Source organism: Tasmannia lanceolata, unplaced genomic scaffold, assembly GCF_043159265.1.
Source record: "Tasmannia lanceolata isolate RefF3 unplaced genomic scaffold, GAP_Taslan_0.1 ptg000026l, whole genome shotgun sequence".
NCBI classification, from domain to species: domain Eukaryota; kingdom Viridiplantae; phylum Streptophyta; class Magnoliopsida; order Canellales; family Winteraceae; genus Tasmannia; species Tasmannia lanceolata.
Window position 1 is genome coordinate 5,765,685 of NW_027518703.1, and position 19,490 is coordinate 5,785,174.

A 19,490-nucleotide genomic window follows, 5' to 3' on the forward strand; every position below is an offset into this window, starting at 1 on the left:
AAGTCAAGATGGGTTGGTGAAAGCATCGACATAGGGTTGTGTTGATATTAGGGTTGCACGCGGTTCAGTCCGGTTTGGTTTAGGGAGGTATTTTGAACCGAACCGATCCAATCGGTTGAAGAAAATCCAAACCGTAACCGAACCGATGGGGGGTATAATTGAACCGAACCAAACCAAACCGATTTTGATCGATTCGGTTTGGTTCAGTTCACGGTTTATCCCTTAAATGAGGCTTTTATGTTGCATTTATATCTAGGGTTGATACCCTTAGGGTGACTACAATGACATAATTACCCCTAGACTACCCAAAATGACAAAATGGTCCTCTAATAATAAGACAAAAGAAATGAGGTGCAATTTTGAGTTAAGGGGGCGGCCAAAAATGGGCGTCTACAGGGGGTGGCCAAAATGGGGTGTCTACAGTTTCCTATCAGTTCGGTTTGGTTCATTTTTGGATTAAAACTCAAAAACCATCAACCGCGGTAAAAGTCTTAACCGTGACCAAACCAATGCCTAGAAAAAACAAACCGAACCACACGAGAAGGCCCGATTCAGTTTGGTTTATCGGTTTGGGCAGTTTCTTGTGTAGCCCTAGTTGATATCATTTGCCTTAATGATTTAAACAAAATCATGGGGTATTCTTGTAATTTTCTCTATTTCCTGCTGAATTTGGAGGAGATTAGGGCTTATCTGGGTTGTGAAATTTTTTAGAGAAAGCTTTGCATAGGGGTTTTCTTTGAATTTTTAGCAATTAGGACTCGGTTTTGGAAATTTTGGGGTTTGGTTTCGGAAACTCGGGAATTGGTTCCAGGGATTATGGGACCGGCCAAAATGGGGTATCAGAGCCCTATGTAAGATTCCTAGAACCCTAGGTACTCTCGAGAAGTGAAGAGACAAAAGTTCAAAAACCCTTTTTGGGTTTTTCCTTGAGTCCCCTTCCTCTTCCATTGAGTCGCCATCGCCCACTCCCCTCCCTTGTGCTGCTGCTGCCACCCCCTTTACTCTCCTTGCGTTGCACCCCCTTCCCTAAACTAAAACCCTATTGGTTTTTTGGGTTGCCGTGTCCCCCACCCTTTTTTGTTTTTAGGGTTGCCGCCCCCTCATCTTTTCTAGATTTGTGGTCGTCGTGCTGCTTCATTTTAAACCAGTCCCTCGTTCGTCATGCTTGGGCGATCTCTCTCCGTTTATGGATCTTCATTGAATGTTGTGTGTGCCAATGGAATTCAGATTGATGTGTGCTCTGCTCCCTCTGGCTATGCATTTTGCTTCTACCTCTTCCAATATTTTTTTCGTCTGATTTGGCGTTTGTTATGGTCGATGGTGTTGTGTTTTGGTTCGGTTGTTGTGGTGATTGGTTGAGTAGATTGTGTTTATGGCTCTCTCATCGGGTTCGTCTCCTATGGATATCCCAAATATTCGGACGACTTCTATTAAACTGGATGGATCCAACTATCGACCATGGCATATGGCGGATGAAACCTTCCGTGTTGCCTGTGGAAAGGTTGAATTTATCGAGTGTGATCCTCTGTCTCGCTGACAATATGTCTTATGCCAAGTGGAGGCAGGAAGATGCACTGATACATACTCTTCTGTGAAATAGTATGGAGTCGAAAGTGGCTGGTCCGATGATGTACCTTGAATACTCCAAGGACATCTGGCAGTGGACTGAAACCCTATATTTCGGCATCAATGGTATTACCAGTATATGTGATGTTCACTTGGAGTTATTGCATTTGAAGCATGGCGATAAGTCGGTATCTGACTTCTACTCTTAGTTTGTGGCGTTGTGCGAGTAGTTGGATATGTATTTACCTTTTACTACTGATCCTACGTTCTTGGTGAAGCGTCGGCAGAACTTGCGAATTGTTCAGTTCCTTGATGCCTTACGGCCAGAATTCCTCCCCATTTGCTAGCAGATTGTTGGTCAAGGATCCTTGCCGTCCCTTAATGAGGTGTTCTCTCGTGTGCAGCGCTTTATGCGAGTTGAGGGATCTGGTGAGTCTTCTCTTCAGCGTTCTGCTCGTTGCTCAGTTGGGAGGTGACCGCACTGGTCGAAGTGGTCGATATGGTTGTGGCAAAGGCCGTCGTGGTTTTGGAGTTGGTCGTGACTTAGGGGGAGGCTGTAGATCTCGTTTTATCACTCACTATTGTATGAAGGGCCATTCCATTGACTTCTGTTATGATCTGCACCCGGAGTTGAGACCGTCTAGATATGCAAACCATGCTTTTGTTACTTTGTTTGAGAGCTCCACGCCTTCTTCTACCCAGATTGAGTAGAGTGATCCGTTTGTTGTATCCTATGCCGAGTATGATGAATTTTTACAATCTAAGGACAAAGACAAGCACCCTACTACCACTCTCGCTCAGCAAGGTAGCTTTCCTTCATGTTTCCTCGCTAGTTTTGCATCTTGACTCATTGATTCCGGAGCCTCCAACCACATGACTGGTAAATTTGATTTGCTTTCTTCCATTCAGTCATACACTTCACTAGGTCTTCCTGTCACCTTGGCTGATGTACCTCTCCAGTATCAGTAGTTGGTGTAGCTTTCCTTCATTCTAGTCTTTTCTTATCTTATGTTCTTTGTGTTCCTCAATTTTCATTTAATTTGCCTTCTTTCAGTATCTTACTAAATATCTTCATTGTTCTGTGAGACTGTGACCCAACCATTTTTTCCTTCCTATTGCATTTTTCAGGATCTACAGAATAGGAGGAGGATTTATTCAGGTCTTGGGGTGGATGAACTTTATTATCTTGTTGTGGTAGTACTTGTGTATCATTACAGAGCTCGGCCGACTCCTTTCAGTGGCATTGGCGTCCGAACCACCCCTCAGTGGAGAAGGTTCAACATTCTTCCATCATCTCTAGTCCAGTTAGTCAGTTTCAGTTTGAGTCCTGTCAGTTTAGTAAACACCATCAGGTGCCATTTCCTTCTAGAGTTATTAATGGTGTCTCTCGTCCATTTGAGTTAGTTCATTCTGATGCCTGGGGCCCTTGTTGGACTACGTCCTTGTTTACCTTTAAGTATTTCATTGTATTTGTTGATGATCATTCAAGTATGACTTGGTTGTCTTCAATAAAAGAAGGTTTGAAAGTTTTTCTGCCTTTCGTTCATTTTTTTCTGAAATCTGTAATCAATATCACTGTTCTCTTAGATGTTTGCAAACTAATAACGCACGTGAGTACTTTTACGCATATAATGGGTTTCAGTCCATTTTGGAGAGTCGTGGTATCCTTCATCAATCCTCTTGTGCCTACACATCTCAGCAAAATGGTGTAGCAAAGAGGAAAGTTAGATACCTTTTAGACATGGCTCCCAATCTAATGTTCCAGATGAGGGTGCTTAAGCCTTATTGGGATGATGTTGTTCTCACTGCCTATTTCTTGGCTAATTGACTCTCAGACGTCTTACTTCTGGGAATCCATTTCTATTACTTTCATGTGTCTTTGATTGTGTCTGCTATGTTCATAATTTGTCCCCTGGCTTGGACAAATTAGATCCTCGTGCTGAGAAGTGTGTGTTCATTAGCTGCTCCTGTATCCGGAAGGGGTATAAGTACTACGATCCTTGTTTGTGTAAGGTATATATTTCTGCGGATGTCATTTTCTTTGAGACTACCCCTTTCTTCTCTGACTCTACCGTTGCTCCTCTATGGGACACTGGACTTCCTCTTCCTCTTTCATCTGCCTCTCTGGACCCTTCACCTTCTCCCTTACAGATTTACACTTGTGGCCCTCGGCAGATCGTGCAGACTCATCAGGTTACGATCCCTCCACCCAACCATCCGAGTTCCCGGTCTGACAGACCGATCTTAGGCCTTCAGGTAACTATGTTCCTTCTCTTCCTATTGGTTCTCCAGTTGCATCTAGCACTCGATCTCGTTATGTGGCCCATTCGATCTCTAATTTTGTTTCATATGGTCGGGTTTCTCCTGTTTAACGTACATTCCTATCTGCATCGTCTTCTATTTCTATGCCTCGATATGTTGCAGATGCCTTAGCTCCTCTAGGTTGGTGAGCTTCCATGGACGCTTAAATGGCTACGCTACATTCCAATGGTACTTTGCAGTTGGTCTCTCTTCCTCCTGATGCTTAGACAGTTGGATGACAGTGGGTGTTCTCAGTTAAATACTTGTCAGTTGGGACGACTAAACGTTTGAAAGCACTATTAGTTGCCAAGGGGTACACTTAAATGGCTACCCTACATTCCAATGGTACTTGGCAATTGGTTTCTCTTCCTCCTGGTGCTTAGACAGTTGGATGTCATTGACTGTTCTCGGTTAAATACTTGTCAGCTAGGACGATTAAACGTTTGAAAGCACGGATAGTTGCCAAGGGTACACTTAGACTTTTAGTGCAGATTACTTTGAAACGCTTTCTCCGGTTGCGACTATCCCATCTGTCTGTGTGTTAATCTCTTCGGCTGTGAATATGGGTTGGCCACTATATCAGTTAGATGTGAAAAATACATTTCTGCATGGTGATATCGATGAGGACGTTTGTATGGAGCAACCTCTAGGGTATGTTTCTCTGTGGAGATGAATCTATCTGTATGCCATTTGCGTAAAGTGCTATGTGGGCTTAAATAGTATCCTAGAGCCTGGTTTGGGAGATTTAGCGAGCAGGTTATGTGCTTCGACATGAAGCAATGTGGAATAGACCACTCAATTTTTAGCTCGCTGTCTAATACTAGGAACATTTTTATGGTAGTTTATGTGGACGATATAGTTATAACTGGAAATAATAGGGAAGGCACACATAAACTAGAGGACTTCCTTTAGAAAGAATTCTGCACCAAAGACCTTGGTCGCCAAAGATTCTTCCTTAGAGTTGAGGTAGCCTATTCACGTGGTGGAATGTCATTGTCTCAAGGGAAATATGTATTGGACATATTAGAAGAGACATGAATCTTAGGGGGGTGAAACCGGCTGAGGTTCCATGGATCCTAATGTCAAGCTTTATCCTGATCAAGGAGATTTATTAGAGGACCCGAGTAGTTATAGAAGATTGGTTGGCAAGTTGATTTATTGACCGTGACTCGTCCAAATATTACTTTGAAGTGTGTGTGGTGAGTCAATTCATGAGCGCCCTACATACCTCTCATTGGGTAGCAATTCTTCAAATAGTTAGATACTTGAAGAAAGCACATAGTAAAGTCCTATTCTTCAAAAGGCACAATCACATGAACTTGGAAGGGTTCACTGATGCAGACTGTGATGGATCCCTCATAAATAGAAGGTCAACTACAGGATATTGCACTTTGTTGGAGGAAATTTAGTTTAATGGAGGAAATTTATTGTCATGGAGAAGCAAAGCAGGAAGTGGTGGCTAGATCTAGCGCCGAAGCCGAGTATCGAGCTGTGGCTCATACATGTGGGGAGTTTACCTGATTGAGGTCTTTTCTGTCTGAGATTGGCTTCCCTTCTTCGTCTCTAGCATCATTATATTGCTATAATAAAGATGTTGTTTGTATTGCTTCAAATCTAGTTTTCCATGAGAGGACGAAGCACATTGAGGTGGATTGCCATTTTATTCGTGAAAAGATTCAGAAAAGGGAAATATAGGAAGGGCGAAGTTGAGTGATACGTGTAACAAGCTTGGGTTGTATGATATATACACTCTAGCTTAAGGGGGGTGTTAGAAGAGTGGTGTAATTTATACCCTACTAGGGGTATTCTTGTCTTTTCATGTATAACCCTAGTGACACACATACATATATAATATGTTACGAGAGGGAGAATATACTTTTCTCTCTCTTTCTCTCCCACTTCTCATCTTTCTCTTTTTGCCATGGAACCTCGAATACCTGGAACAATATCTAGCGAAGTTGAGTGATGTGTAATATTAGACTGTGGACCCCGATGCGAGAGAGGTGGGGGACGAGCCCCCAACGGCCTCTGGATCATCCACGAGTGAAGGAGAGCTCTACTAAGAAACTCTCAAAACGGATGCCACCCTCATAGCAGAGCACGAGTGGCGATAAATGGGATACTTCTTGATCCAAGGATAAATCCCCAAACCAAGACGTACCTAAAATAACTCAGAGTCGCCATCCATGGATAGGCCATGGAACCCCAAAAACAAATCATCTATGCAATGGATAACCAGAAATATATATGGGCTCATGCCTGATTACGAATGGAGAAGGTCCGAAGAGCACCCCTAATTCGTCCGAGTGCAAGCACTAGGTCTCTTATGCCATTTATTATTAACTCCAAAGAGTTTTGGGCAAAATCATGTGAAATGGGAACAAATATCCCCGAGTGGACGTCTACCTAATCATGCATGACTCGGGGATGAAATAATAAGCACACACAAAACAAAATAAAATATGTGTCACCTAAGCACAGCTAAGTTATGAGTGACATGCCTAACTGGTGTCTAAGTTCTGGTGGACAAACACACGCATGCTATAGCTAAAGGTATAAGGATCTGCACATGAAAGTAAGAAAACACAACAAAACATACAATATGACTTGATACCACCCACGACGCAACACAACAAATCATAAGACTCTAATAATTAAACCCGAGTCCTTGGATGGTCTGATGTTCATCCAAAGAAGCCTACGTATCCCCGCCTCCCCAAGAATCAGAGTCATGTAGTTCTTCGCACCTATTCTAAACTATGATGCCTAAGACATCTAGACCTCTATCCTAGACTCGATCTAAAAGATCGGACTAGTTATTAAAGTTTCTTCCACGATTATTTAAATTCCAATGGATTGTGGATTTTAGGACACCCTATATCCCCTAACTAAATGCAGGTTAGCCCTAAGCTAATGCAGATGGTTCCTACAACCTATGTGTAACTAGGCTGTGTTTTCTAGGGAAAACAAAAGGGCGGACTAACGCATCCTATTCTAGTCATCAGTCGGCGATGTAGATTGCCAACTGATCGGACGGAGGCGTTCTTATAACTCTAGGACAAACCCCTAACTCTAAAACAAATACACAACAAACAAACAATACACCAAGGACAAACCCCTAACTCTAAAAAAAAAACTCTACCTAGGACAGAGTCCTAACTCTAGAGGAAGATCTTTTTGGAAACAAGGTTTTAAAGTTTTATTCAAAAAAAAGATTTTCAATGCTATTTACAAAAGTTTAACTGGACTTGGGATAATAATCCCAAGCTGCACTACGTACCTCGTGAAAGAGGATCAAGCCAACGTAGTTCGAACAAACTCTCTCTAAAACTTTAAAGTATTTCAAATGACTTAAGGATTTTGATATTTTTCAACTGTTTTTGAATTTTAAGATATTTCAATGTTTTGGGATTTTTAAATGTTTTAACATGTTTTTGAATTTTAAGATATTTCAATTGTTTTTGGGTTTCAAATTTCTAATGGTTTTGGAGATTTTAAAGCTTTTCCAGTTTTTTGATATTTTTGAAATGTTTTAGACTCTTTTTGGATTTTTAAATGTTTTCACCCTTTTGGTCAAAGACCTAAGGGAATACGCAAAGCAACACCCTATGGCCAAACCGGATAAGCTAGTGTCAAAGACACCAGAAGCAATCTAAGGTTCTAAGCAAGCAAAGCTCTAGTAAGACTGTGCCAGTCTCTAATAAAGAAGAGGTAACAACTCTTAAAGGAGAAACTCCTAACTAATAATACCAAGGAGATGAACAAATAAGCCGAAGGCTATCTAATAACGCTACCAAGAGGACGAATGAGTCAAAGACTCTCTAATAATACCACTAAGAGGACAAATGAGTCAAAGACTCTCTAATAATACCACTAAGAGGACAAATGAGTCAAAGACTCTCCATTAACACCACTAAAAGGAGGAATGAGTCAAAGACTCTCTGATAATGCTACCAAAATAGGGGGTTTCTATAAGTGAGGCGAGACATGCCTCCTATGGGTAAACTCTCTACCAAACTAAAGCAGACTCCCAAAGAGGGTAGGCTTTAAACGACAAGGCTTGTTTCCAAGGGAACTGCCTTAACGAGACATAGTGTGTCTCCTAATATAACTCCCTAATGAGACCACAATGGTTTCTTAAATGAGGGCTCTAGAAATGAGGCAAGGCATGCCTCCTATACACAAATGTGGGCTCCAAGTATCCCTATCATCACCCTTGCAATGAATAAGAAGAGTACATGTGACTAACAGACCACATTGGTCTTCAACTAGTAGGGGTTCTAATAATGAGCCCAAGTAAGCCTCCTAATCAAGGTAAAATTCTAAAGAATAACTCCCTATATGAACACATCTCCTATATATTAATCATAATAAACAATTATGCAATTAAGCACCCAATAGAGAGTTTTTTAACATGAAGAGAGTTAATTAACTTGTTCACTAATCATATGACATGATATGAATGCCACACACAGGTTAGAATAAAACTTGAGTACCTTTTACTCATTTTTAATGTCCCAGCACATTTAGCTCATATACTATTATTCCATAATTTCCTAAAATGAAAGAAGACAATACAACTACCAATCCATGATCATAAATAATATAACCCCAACTCATACTTGAGGCTTTACAGTTAGGGAGCGTAACAGTTTTACACTCACGAAACAGTAGTAGCAAATACATTCAAAGAGGGCAAATAGTTACATGCCTCTTAATCAAATGCAAATCATAACTATAGAGTATAATGGCAAACATCAATTCCAATACTTAACAGTCAGGTTCAAAGCAACATCCAATGCATAATATGACAAACGGTTTTAAGCCCTTTATCAAATCTTATCAAGTTGTGTCGATTATCATAATTAAGATAATACCAATCACTCCAGTGCACAAGAAATATGTATATGACAATAAAACCATCTAGGTCACTTATAAATTCTTAACAAAATAGGCCTCATCTTATGATTTTACAACAGGATGACTCAAGACAGGCTTAATTATATAAATACATTACCTATAAGTCATACTTCAAAACTAATCATCATACTATATGACTATCAACAGCACAAGCCAACATGAGTGCAAATGTGTATGGTGCCAGATGGATAACAAAATGAGCCATGTCTATTTCTCAAATATAAAGATATTTAGACAAAATTGAAGTAAGACACCCCGAAACAAGTATAATACTCAAGGAGAAATGAAATGCATTCAAAAGACAGATTTCATGGTATTTGGCAACTGAACACACTATATCATGACATCATTATGTTCGTTCTATAGCCACCCACCCAAACTTATTCTTTGTCTCTTCCACATACTCATACATCCACACATATGCATTTACTCAGACATAGACATGCACAAATAGGCACACACACACTTGTAGCTGTACATAAACATATTCTCTCATGTATACATACTTGTACACACATCAAACACATGCACAACCACTCTGCTTTGACATTCTTATTCGGCACACTTCACATTTCACCCCCAAATGATCAGCAAAAGTTAAATGAGACAAACCTATGCATTCAAAGCCTGAATTATGAAATTCAATTCCCACCAACAAGATAAAACCTTGAACAACATCCTGTCATGCATGCTAATTAAGACTTGAAGCAAACAGCCTACTGAATTAAACTTATGTAGTGATCTAATGATTTCATCAGCATCTTCTGGCATTCAATCGAGAAATTCAATCAACTCTCATTGGACATCCAGATTTATTTGAAATACATGAGCCCATGTGAAGATTCTATTTGGCTTTTATTTCCACATGCTCATAAGAAAAGAAACCAACTGAATTGCATGCATATCAAAACATAATCAATTTAAAATCATTTCATATATTGTGAGTCCAGAAATTGCCGAACTAGGCTGTACACGCATTGAAATATGATCATCCCAATTTCATTTCATAAATGCCCAGAAGAAATAAGCCAAATAAATTGTATTCATATCCCAAATGAGATCAATGACTTAATGTCATCACTTTACACATGCCAAATTTCCACCTGTGCATAAGAAAGATAAAAAAAAATGTATGTATATTTTAGAATCATGACCAATATTATGATGAGTTGACTAAAGATGGGTGGGTAAGTTGTAACATATCATCCTTGTATTGTGCTGATGACAATAAGATCAATAAATCCCATGTCATTGCTACAAACCGAACGATATAGATCCCAAAAATACCAAACCTGCATATTTTGTGCCTTAAACCTTATCAATAATTGTCTCAGTTTTACCATTTTTTCAAGGCTACATTCCAACTAAGAAAATGATGGGAATTGACATGGTGTAAAATTGGGAATGATTTATGGAAAACAGGGACTGACTTAGGGGTTGAAATGTGTAAAAATTTGCATACTCGCATACATACATATTAATACATCATAATCACAACCACAATAATCCTTGTACATGTACATACATATAATTTCAAAGAGATGCACACACACACACACACACACACACACTTTCAGACACATACATATGCGTGTACACATATACAAGTCTGCACATACATACACTTTACACTCTCACACACACTCACCCATTCACACACGCATAGATATTCATTAGCACGCATAGACACACTCATAAATACATACATATACTTGCTCAGGTACTTTTGACTGAGGAACCTGTATAAGCACTACCATAGTGAGAATATAAGCATTGCTATGTTACAGTGAGCATACCCTCGTTAAATGTCAACAAGTGAAACAATTTGAACTCGCCAGTGTGGGACCTTGGTATACCCATTCAAACAAACAGATAATGTCTTCATAGAATAAAATGCACAAAACAAACAGATCATGCTCCAATCCAAAGTTGAAACCAATTACTCGAAGCATTTTAAACGTTTAAAGCATCTTGACTGATTATGTAAAGATTAAACTAATCACGTTTAAACTAATCACATCAAGAGGGAACTGAGTATTGAGAGCACCATTTTAACACTGTAAGCCCAATAGTTTCCACCTTGGCATTCCCATCTTATTTTGATGATTCCAATACACAAGTGATTTATGATCACTAATGTGTTTGATTGTCTAAGTTGTAAATCACATTGGTGCTAAGACAACATTGCTTGGAATGAGGCCAAGAAGATCTCATTGGACCACATCATGAAGGCCAAAGACATCGAAGTCCAAGACGAATGAAGACTTGAAGAATCGCATTGAAGATCGAAGTCAATTTAGATTGTAAAAGATCCAATCTTAATTTATATTTTAAGAGGCATAATTAAGTAAATAAACACACACCCTAAATGTATAAAAGATTGTCCTTGTGGTGTTCCAACACCTTGGAACCCTCATAGCAATCCCATCTTGGTGTAAAGTTGGAAGCCAAAAAACAAGAAGTGAAAATCTGCTCAACATAGGCTTCTCCGAACTCCGAGAGATTCCTTGGGGCTCCGAGAAATGGTCAAGTAGACATTTTTTCAATTCTGTTTGTATTCCCGGAACTCCGAGATTTTTTCTCGAAAATCCGAGAATTTCTCGGAACTCCGAGAACACTATAATGGTCGGATTTTTAGCTGTTGGGAATTTTCCAGGAATTACAACAATGCCCTTGAACGGTCATATTTGGCTTTTCCTATATATATGGGCATTCTAAACTTCAAGATTAGAAATCCTAACACTCTAAACTTCATTTGAACATCCAAAGAGTGAATCAAACTTGATCATGCCTGTCATCCTCTAAAGATTAGGATTTGGATCATAGGCTCAATTTGTACATCTTCTACATTTTGTAAACCCTTGTGAGGGATTATTTTTGTTCTTTCTTTCTTATCAAGAACTTTGTATCGGGCGAGTGTTCGGAGAAGCATAGCCCACTCTCCGTGGTGAAGATTGCCACCAAGGTTAAAGGTAATCGGAATTGTAATCGGCACCGATCTTCGCCGAAGTTAAGAAAATCACATAGTGAAGTCATGAACGTGTTTGGTTGGTGGAGTAGAGTAGGCCTCGCGTTTTGAGGACCGAACCACTTTAAATCTCGGGTGCACTCTCTCTTAAACTCTTGCTCTTTATTTGCATTGCACCTTTAGATTTAACTTGTGTGCTTGAATTTCATTGTTGATCTCTTAATTTCCAAATTAGGTTTGAGTTTTTCAAAAGGCTAAAACTTGGTAGCAACCTAATAATTTTCACTCCTCAAAGTTGCCGTACTAGGGACCACCCTTGGAATTTCACTTGGTATCAAAGCCTTGGCTCTTAAAAGATTTTTGTTCTCGTAAAATCTTTGGTAAATTTTTCTTTAAAAATTTTAACAAGGGAAAGATCATTTGATCTTTGACAACTTTCTATTTTGTGAAATGGCAAATACAAATGGAACCGGACTTCCGGAAGGCCATTCCACAACTAGACCTCCCTTCTTTGATGGGTCCAACTATGGACATTGGAAGACAAGGATGTGCATCTATCTTCTTTCGATAGATGTGGAACTTTGGCACACAGTTGAAAATGGATACATGTTGCCTTCCAAACCATTTGAAGAATGGAATGTTGTAGAGAAAAGGCATGCAAATTTAAATTACAAAGCTATAAATTCTTTGTTTTGCGCCTTATCTACGAAGGAGTTTAATCGAGTAGCTCTTTTTTATTCCGCCAAGGTTATTTGGAATACACTTGCTGTTACCCATGAGGGAACATCTCAAGTTAAGGATTCCAAAATAAACTTGTTAAAGAGAAAATATGAAATGTTTAGAATTGGTCAAAATGAAAGCATTTCCGAAATGTATACCCGTTTTTCTAAACTTTCTAATGAACTAGCAAATCTTGGTAAACCTTATCCTACTGATGAGCTTGTGAGTAAATTGCTTAGGTCACTTCCTCCTTATTGGGACCCAGAAGTCACAGCCATCCAAGAATCAAAGAATCTCAAGACGCTAACCATGGAGGAGCTTGTAGGATCTTTTATCACTCATGAGATGCTCCTCACTAGCCGACAAGAGGAGAAGAAGCCAAAAGAGAAAGAAAAAGAGAGTAGATCCTTAGCACTCAAGGTGAAAGCGGACTCATCATCCTCAAGCGAGGCGGATAGTGATGAAGAAGAAGCTTTAAGAAAATTTAAAAGCTTATGGAGAAAAAAGCATAAAAAGGATAAAAAGAAGAAGAAAGAAGAAAGTGAAGTTGAGGGAGCTTTAAGATGCTACAATTGCAAGAAGATTGGACACAAAAGACCGGATTGTCCACTTCTCAAGTCGTCTTCCTCAAAGTACAAGGGGAAGAAGGATTGGAAGAAGCATAAGGCTCTTGCCGCCGGTTGGGATGCCTTGAGCACTTCGGGACAAAGCTCAAGTGAAGGGGAAACAAAAGAGGATGATCTTTGCCTCATGGCACTCTCCCATGAAGTTGAGGTAAATTCTAACCCCTCTTGTTATTCATCTAGTAGTGATAGTGAAAAAATATCATATGATGAATTGTGCTCAACCTTGCATTCTCAAATTTCTAAAAATAAAGTTCAAAAGAAATCTATTTCAAAATTAGAAAATGAACTTAATTTTTTAAAAAATGAATCTTCTTCCAAATCTCAAGCACAACTTGAGAATTTTAAACTTGAGATTGAAACCCTTAAGGGTTGTTTGGAAGAGAAAACTTGCCAATTAGCACAATTTCAAGATGTGGCAAGCTCTTCCAAATCTTATGAAGATGAATTTAATGATTCTTTAAATCAAATAACACATCTTCATAATGAGAATGAAAGGTTAAGATTATGTCTCCATGGGTTCCTAAATGGTGACAAAATAATTGACTTAATCTTAAAGAAAGCTAGTAATAGACCTAATCATGCATTTTATGATAGGACTAGCTTATCTAACCCTTATGTTAGATGCCATTATTGTAGAATAAATGGTCATTACCAATTCCAATGTGCATCTAAGATTAGGGATTGTGGGGGAACAAAAAAATCTTGGGTTCCCAAAGCCCCCATATGATTTTCATCATATGTGCTTAGATTAGGGGCTTGCTCTAAAATTGAATATCTTTCTATGGATAATTAAAATATCCCCTCTTATGTTGAATAAAAATTCTAAATAGGGGGAGTTCTAGGTTTGCCTTTTTTCTTGAAAAAGGGGGAGCCCTAAATTGAATATTTCATCCCTTTGTTTCTCTTTTACCCCAATCTTTTTGATTGATGCCAAAGGGGGAGAGAATTCTAGTGTAAGGAAAATACGAATGCTTTTATTGGAAAATCTCTTGTGCTTGTCATCATGAAAAAGGGGGAGATTGTAAGCCCAATGGTTTCCACCTTGGCATTCCCATCTTATTTTGATGATTCCAATACACAAGTGATTTATGATTACTAATGTGTTTGATTGTCTAAGTTGAGATCACATTGGTGCTAAGACAACATTGCTTGGATTGAGGCCAAGAAGATCTCATTGGACCACATCATGAAGGCCAAAGACATCGAAGTCCAAGACGATTGAAGACTTGAAGAATCGCATTGAAGATTGAAGTCAATTTAGATTGTAAAAGATCAAATCTCAATTTAGATTTTAAGAGGCATAATTAAGTAAATAAACACACACCCTAAATGTATAAAAGATTGTCCTTGTGGTGTTCCAACACCTTGGAACCCTCATAGCAATCCCATCTTGGTGTAAAGTTGGAAGCCTAAAAACAAGAAGTGAAAATCTACTCAACATAGGCTTCTCGGAACTCCGAGAGAATTCTCGGAGCTCCGAGCTCGGAACTCCGAGAGATTCCTCGGAGCTCCGAGAAATGGTCCAGTAGACATTTTTTCAATTCTGTTTGTATTCCCGGAACTCTGAGATTGTTTTCTCGGAACTCCGAGAACACTATAACGGTCGGATTTTTAGCCGTTGGGAATTTTTCAGGAATTACAACAATGCCCTTGAACGGTCATATTTGGCTTTTCCTATATATATGGGCATTCTAAACTTCAAGATTAGAAATCCTAACACTCTAAAACTTCATTTGAACATCCAAAGAGTGAATCAAACTTGATCATGCCTGTCATCCTCTAAAGATTAGGATTTGGATCATAGGCTCAATTTGTACATCTTCTACATTTTGTAAACCCTTGTGAGGGATTATTTTTGTTCTTTCTTTCTTAGCAAGAACTTTGTATCGGGCGAGTATTCGGAGAAGCATAGCCCACTCTCCGTGGTGAAGATTGCCACCAAGGTTAAAGGTAATCGGAATTGTAATCGGCACCGATCTTCGCCGAAGTTAAGAAGATCAAATAGTGAAACCATCAACGTGTTTGGTTGGTGGAGTGGAGTAGGCCTCGCATTTTGAGGACCGAACCACTTTAAATCTCGGGTGCACTCTCTCTTAAACTCTTGCTCTTTATTTGTATTGCACCTTTAGATTTAACTTGTGTGCTTGAATTTCATTGTTGATCTCTTAATTTCCAAATTAGGTTTGAGTTTTTCAAAAGGCTAAAACTTGGTAGCAACCTAATAATTTTCACTCCTCAAAGTTGCCGTACTAGGGACCACCCTTGGAATTTCAAAGACTATTATCTGAGGCTTACATTAATTCTCATCCAGTTATATTCTTTTTAGATTACCCTACTTTAAATATGTAATTTATTTAAAGCAACTACAATGGAAAATGGAATAGCCATTCTTAATCATCCATCCATTCATGCCAAGATAAATTCCAGCTGAATGTCTCAAGTATATTGATCTCAAATTTACAATACCCATACCTTTCACATGTCTTTCATAACATACAGAGTAGAAAGATAATATATATATATATATATATATATATATATGACAAAGAAATTGGCCTACAAATTCTAATGAGAATTGGTACATAAAACAGTGTAAACATAGCCTCAAGAAATTAACTTTTTAAACAATCTCATATTTCAATCTTAGAGAAACAACCCAAACAATAAGAAATTTGCACATCCAATCCTTTCCAACGAACAATAATTTCATACCACAATGAATTTCCGACACAAACTACACAAGATATACTGCTAATTCAAGATACGACACACACATAATCAAAGTCTAATGAGAACAGTTACAATTCTACTCATAAACTGCATCCTTACACATTCCAGCTTATAAAATATATAATGAGGGTACAAATAATTCAGATCAACACAACTTACAACTTAGCAACAAAACAACTCTCATAAACAGATGAGATCTACAATATACACTGTGAATTTGAAATATTAAGAAATATATATATATATATATATATATATATATATATATATATATATATATATTTCACACAATTTCTTTACACATATTATTCTCAAAACAGATCAACAAAATATACTGCTCATTAAAACTGATTAATAAGAGAAATCAATGACAAGAACCATAACCCAGCAAAAGCAATGTCGCAAACCATCAAATAAGGACAAAAGAAAACCTAAAATAGTAATTAAATATTTGATCAAAACAAGTACCTGATCTATTGATTGAAGATCTAATAAACTGAGAAATGATCACTCCTTCGAAAATTCTTCAGAAACCTTGCCTCTTGATCTTCTTTCTTCTGCGATTTGTACCTTGACCACTAATTGCGAATTTTGAGCTAAGACCGAAATAAATGGAGGTTAAAACTGACGATATGATGAAGAAGATGAAATGAAAGAGATAGAATAGACAAATATAAACGAAACAGAGTTATGGTTTCAAAATCTAAAATGAAAAGACATCGATTGAATTTTTGGCTTAAATCTAAGGCATATGCTCATATCTGAAATTTAAAAATCTAAGGCTAAGAATAATGGTGGATCTAGGGTTTCTATGATGAATCTAGGATTTTGAAGAGGTTAGGGTTCACAAAGAGAGATCTATAGCTCTGAAGGAAAGAAAACCAGAAAAATCAGAGACAAATTAAAGCAAAAATGGCCGGAGATTAGCCGGATCTCAGGCGAACTCATCGGAGAAGAAAGGTATAGGGTTAGGGTTTTGATGATCGGTGGGAAGAGGATGAAGGAAATGATCGAAGAAGAGGAGTCGAAATCGGTAAGAATGCCGGAGAAAGACATCGGAAGGTTAGGATTTCGGACAAGGGTTTCTAGATCCAGAGCTACTCTCTCTCTATCTTTGCGTTGAAGAAAACTCCCACAAATCTCCTCCTTTGGGTTTTTTCTCAAATTGAATAAAACGATTGAGGAAACAGAAAACAAATGAAGGCTTAATAGCACTAGAAAATGGTCCGAGCTCTGGTAAGAACACCGGAGAAGATGATCAGGGGAAAAGAAATGGGTTTTTCTCTCTTAGATCTCTTTCTCTTCTCTGATTTTTAACAAAAATGAATATCTCCTCTTTTTTTGTTTATATATATATATATATATATATATATATATATATATATATATATATATATATATATAGAGGAAAAGGATTGTACGCTCGACCGTACCTAAAGTTAGGTACGGTAGAGTGCCAAATCACATGGGTCCCACATTTTTGGTGAGCATCTAAACCATTCATTTGCAAGGCCCCATCATAGATAGGGTGCATACCAAAAATCAGCTCCATAGGATCATCCTAACCCATCCATTTGTGGAGGCCAAAATGGACAGACAGTGTTTGTCCACAAATCTGGCCATTTTGGCCTCCAGTTTTGGAGGGGTTAGGATGATTCAATGGTGCTGATTTTTGGTATGCACCCTATCTATGAGGGGGCCTTGCAAATGAATGGTTTAGATGCCCACCAAAAATGGGGGACCCATGTGATTTGGCACTCTACCGTACCTAACTTTAGGTACGGTCGAGCGTACAATCCTTTTCCTCATATATATATGAGGAAAAGGATTGTACGCTCGACCGTACCTAAAGTTAGGTACGGTAGAGTGCCAAATCACATGGGTCCCCCATTTTTGGTGGGCATCTAAACCATTCATTTGCAAGGCCCCCTCATAGATAGGGTGCATACCAAAAATCAGCACCATTGAATCATCCTAACCCCTCCAAAACTGGAGGCCAAAATGGCCAGATTTGTGGACAAACACTGTCTGTCCATTTTGGCCTCCACAAATGGATGGGTTAGGATGATCCTATGGAGCTGATTTTTGGTATGCACCCTATCTATGATGGGGCCTTGCAAATGAATGGTTTAGATGCTCACCAAAAATGTGGGACCCATGTGATTTGGCACTCTACCATACCTAACTTTAGGTACGGTCGAGCGTACAATCTTATTCCTCTATATATATATATATATATATATATATATATAAAGATGGCCGCTGATATCAGCACTACCATTGTGATAGGCACACAAAAATTATTGAGCGCACTAAATTGGATAGGGTTCGGACGGGATTATGCACCCCCCCTTCAAACCTCATGTATATAAAATGATATATTTACCTCCCTCAAAACTCTCCTCGACAGCGCCCCCTTTTATATGAAAATGATATTTTATCTCCCCTTTTTTTCTTTTTTTATATGGACAAACCCTGATGCAGATAATTCACCCTCTTTTACCCATTTTTGTCAATAGAATAGCATACTTATCCTCCCCCAAATATCATCTGGACCTCTATGCACATTTTGTGGCTATTTTCATTCAAGAGGGGATGACCAAGATAAAAAAAAATATGAGCACCACCATTGACTCTTAAAACACTATTAAAACAAATTTGGAACACTAACTCACTGCTTTAAGGGAAATTTTATTTAAAATGAAGATTTGGGGTTCGGTCAAAATGGGGCGTCTACAGATGCCTCTCTTTGGCAGAGCATGCTTGACACACGAATGCCAAAGCTGAACAGACAATACATTTTGATTGACCCGAAAACAAAGCAAAGCAAATTTTTTGATTTTTGGGTTCTAAAACAATTTTCACAAAGGAAAACTACTAGCAAAATGACTTTTCCACCAGAGTAAAACTCTACCAACAATAGGAAAATAGCCTCTCACCAACTCTTAACTCGACGATCATAACATCTCAATGAGATAGCATCTCTCTAATACTCATGACTCAACTAACCATATTAGTTAACTAAAACATACGAACAATCACGAAACACAAACATATATATTTTTTTAGAATCCTTTCAAAACCGCAATGTAACTTGTCTAAGACAGGCACAAATCCAAACACTCAAAGAGTTTTCTTCTTTTTATTTTTTTTAATCTTGTCGATCAGTCCAAAACTTACTCGACCACTTATCAGGGTGCCCGAATATTTGAGCCAAACCCAAACATCTAATACCAGGGCGAAACTACTTCTCACCAGTGATAGCTATACAGATCATTGCTGAAAATACATCTGTTTAACTATCCGAGTAACTCTGACTCCTCTCTTTCAAGGTAGCGAATCACTCCAGATTATGCGGTTCTGTTAAACAGTTCCACATAAATCTAGATTTGTATGTCCTGCTAAACAGTCCCATACAAACCTCTTCGCAGATATGCATGACCCCTAACTCGTTAGGAAGCTGCACATTGCGGAACGATGATTAAGCAAGTCACTACTTGACATTGCTCTACTAATCATCGGGGTATTAAATACCCGGGCAAAGGAAGGAAAGGCCAATTCGTGTAACACAGGATTGGTGATTTTTTCCTATTAAAACCTTTTAAAATGATTGAAGAAAATTTCAAACCGTGTAACACAGGTTTGATGATTTTTCCCTT